This window comes from Solanum verrucosum, unplaced genomic scaffold, assembly GCF_900185275.1.
Source record: "Solanum verrucosum unplaced genomic scaffold, falcon-dt-bn FXZP01000294.1, whole genome shotgun sequence".
In the NCBI taxonomy this organism is placed as follows: Eukaryota; Viridiplantae; Streptophyta; class Magnoliopsida; order Solanales; family Solanaceae; genus Solanum; species Solanum verrucosum.
In genome coordinates this window covers 115,691-120,003 of record NW_026019925.1, presented here as the reverse complement: position 1 = coordinate 120,003, position 4,313 = coordinate 115,691, and positions in this window count along the sequence as shown.

The following is a 4,313-nucleotide window of genomic DNA, read 5'->3' as shown; positions in this document are numbered from 1 at the left end:
TTGTTGAGAATGTGGAATTGTTCATTTATCCTGAAATGATAATTACATTTTTATGTTTGGTGCATGGATGTTTATGATGTTGTAATGACCTGCTTATATTGCACTAATTGGAATAATCGAGTGATTCTACAAGTACATTGTGGTTGTGTACTGATACTGCACTTTCTCTTTCTTTGTTAAGTACATGACATCTTCAAGCGGCTATTGACAGACCTCGTTTATAAGATTATTGATCGTCGTCGAATTCAAGGGTTTGCCAGTTCTTTCGAGCTTCCTTGAGTTCTCTTTTGTTTAGTCCATCTTTGCGGACTTAGAGTAGTTCATTAGATATTCCTATGTTTAGTTTGGGTTGTACACACTTCCTTAGACTTATGATCCTTGTTAGAGTTTTGGTACATTGACTTTGAGGTTCTAGGGAATTATTTTCTACATTGTTTTGTTAGTCGTTGTTAGATCTTTTGAGAGTTTATGGGAACTCTATTTGACTCTTGCATTTAAACTTGCTTCTGTATCTTTAAATACTTTATTTTTCATAAATTTGGTTAGTTGGGTTATATAATATTGGTTCTCCTATGAGAGGGTTAGTGTGGGTGCCAATCACAACGGTCTGGGTCGTGACAATTCATAATTGCATAGTTGATTTATTTTTCTTAGAGTCTTTAAAACTGATTGGATATATAGCTAAATGATGAGCCTATTCATTATGTAAAGAGCCTAAATATATTAGTATTTCGTATTTAAATTTTATACCAACCAATAAATATATTTTTACCGATAAATACAAACAAGGCAGTTTTATAACTCCTCACTATAACTTCTCAATAACCATCCACTAAACAAGGAAACTTAAACTACATTATTCACTGCATCTTTAAATTCACGTACTATATATAAACATCTTTCAGTAATAACTTTACATAACTTTACATTGCTCCGCGATATTCAATAATATACATGGCTTTGCAATTTTACACAATCTCAGAAATTACATCCAAATCAATGCAATGGAACTTGAAAGTTCATGTTATTCGATTGTGGATCCTGATAAATTCAAACCAGAAATACGTTACTCTTTGGAGATGATTTTACAGGACGAAAGGTAATACTCATACTAATAGTTTTTATATACTCGATAAAAATTATCATAAAATAATCTTTGATTTTATTACAGGGCGATCATATACATGTATCACTTAAAAAGTTCATAATTAAGCATCTCAGAGAAAATCTATATGAACTTGGTATTTATCAGATGAATTACTTTGTGGTTTGACCGAAATAATATAAAATTTAAGACAACAACACACAAATTCAAGCTTACCTTTACATATGTCTAGGTGTCCTTTGGGTAAAAGGTTTTGCGAAGAGCTAGTTTAAGTTCGCATTTTTATGTTGTTTATCGCTAACTTGTTTTCTTCTACCTGTAGCTGTATTTAAACAAACATTATGGGTTTTAAGGAGTTTCCCATCGTCTCTTTTTAGCTCTAGATTTTTTCCGTCTTCCGATCGACGTAGCTCCGTATTTTTATAGTCATGCTGCTAACTAGCTTTACACTTCAGATTATCTTCATTAGTCTTTAGCTTTTGTATCTCGTTGTCCATACTATCCACTTTTGTACAAAGTGTAGTAATAGCTTTGAGTATCTTTTCGATTGTATCTTCTTCCTCAGTCTCAGTCTGAGTAGCTTTGTCGTGATAGGTAATCTGCAATAACATTCTTATCAGTTTTTATTACTTAAATTGTAAATGTAAAATTTAATATATTTAATACCAATCTCCTTATTTCATTTGTTGTTACCGAATCTTGTATTTTTCTTGTTAGCCACCATTTTACTTGTGTATTATCTGTTCTTATAATAAATTCGTTATATACAATATATGGTTCAAATGATAATAACCACTTATACACCGAATATAATTCTTTTCTATTTATTTCCCATTTTATTTCTATATTATTAAATGTTCCTGAATAATACCTACAATGATGTTCTATCGTATTGCCATCATATCTGTATTTTAATATTCCTCCATAACTTTTTTCACTCGCATCTGATTCTACTATATAAGTAAATTTTTTGTTTTCGTCCGGAAAATATAGTTTAGGTAGGTTTTTACACAATAATTTTATTTTTTGTATTTGTGATTGGTCTTTCTTGTCAAACTGGTATTCTACATCTTTCTTTAATTTTTGTTCTAATGATTTTAAATTCTCTGCTAATTTTGGTATGTATTCCCTTACCTGATTTACTAGTCCTAGAAATGAATGTAATTTCTTTTTCGTATCTAGCTATTCATTTGAGTTAATTATTTTTTGTACTATATGTGTTTGCACTTTTATTCCATTTTTATCTATTTGTATTCCTAGGAATTCTATTTGATTTTTCATTATGTCTACTTTCTTTTTACTTAGACTTATGCCTGAATATTTTATAATATGTATGAATTTTTCTAATAATTTTTTGTGTTCATCTTGGGTTATAGAATATAGTAATATATCATCAATATATACTACACAATTTTCTAATTGTTTAAAGTAGTTATCCATAAAGTGTTGATATTTAAAACATATAAGTTTTTACATCTAGCTGTAAATATTTTACTTCCCGGGGCTAGTTCTATTATTGACATTTTCCAATATAATACTAATGATTTATCTATATTTCTGTCATTTATTGCTACTGAGTAGTTAGTACTTATTATAAATTTAAATTTTTGGTATACCGCACTTATTATACTTTTTTCTATGAGTTGTATAATTCTATCATCTGCTAAATATATTTCTATGGGTGTATCTATTCCTTCTCTAAAACATGCTTTTATTGGTACTTCTGTTCCTCCTAAATGTACATATTTAATTGGATTTTTAGCCTTAATATTTTGTATTTCTTTATTTATTATTCGTTTATTTATTATTGGTATTTTGGCGTTTCCTTTAGTGTATTTGCAATCAATGATATGTTCTCTTTGACTTACTACATAATATTCTTCTTTTTGTCGTTTAAACCAGTTTCTTATGGTTGGTATTTCGAATATTTTTGCTACGCTTAGGTCTAATCCTTTTCCTTTTATTTGTTCAAATATACTATTATCAAATATTATTTTTTGTTCTAAAGATTCTTCGTCTTGATGTTCTTCTTTATTTATTATTTTTATATCTTTTTCAGTCATTTGTTATATTATAGAATTCATTGTCTGATTCTATTTCTATATCTTTTTCTATTTCATTTTCTGATATTTCATATATATTGTCTTCACTTTCTAATTCATAATCTTGCTATTCTATCTGCGTGTATTTTTCATCGTCTATTATTATTTCTGATATTTATTTTTTCTTTGGATTTTTAGGTAATTTATAATCTCTAGCTATGTGTCCTAATTTTCCACAATTATAACAAGTACATTCCGTTAGTTTTCTTTTTGGCCTATATGGTCTTTTGGTTTTGTAGTTTTTTACATAGTATCTTCTTCTTGGTTTTTTATATTTATATTTTGATCTATATTTTTTTATTATATTTCCTTCTATTTTTATAATATCTATCCGTACAACCAAATTGAGGTGTTGTTTTATTTTTGCAACATGCCAAGTTTTTTATCAATATTTTTTCCATTTTTATTTCTTATTTATGTTTTTCACACAGTTCCATAAACCATCGTTGCAAGAATTTTATTCGAGCTCCTAAGGTATCTGTTAATTCTGCTTCATTACAACTTTTTATTACTTTTGAATTAAAAGGTTCTGGTAATTTTGTAAAATATAATTTTCTTATTTCTTTACTTTCTTCTATGCTATATGTTCCTTTATAATAGTATTCTCTAAATGCACATGTATATTCATCTATGTAACACATATTACATATTGTTAATTTTGTCATTAGATTTCGATTTATGATTTTTTCTTTATTTTGTTCTTCTACCTCTGTTGTTGATATGCTCAAATTACACCTCCTTTCAGAAGCATAAGCGATCGTTATCAAGCAAAGAACCCAACTTGTAGGTTGGGATCGATCCCACGAAGAAAATGGTTTAGACTTTACTTTTAACCAACAATTATATTCAATTAGTCAAATTATTTCTAGAAACAGGTAATAAAAAAAGGGGGGGGGGGGGGTTGTGCTTGTGTGAAACGAATAGCAAGACTTAATATTGTAATCAGTAATTAGATTCAACTTTGGTTGTTATCAAGATAAGAGAAATAACTAGGGTATAGGTGTTCCCCATAATCTCATAACGCAGTAATCCTAGCAATAGCAATCCTTTTCTAGTGTATTACATGCAAAGTGATAAGTTAGGTATCTCTAAATCCTTGGTCCGGC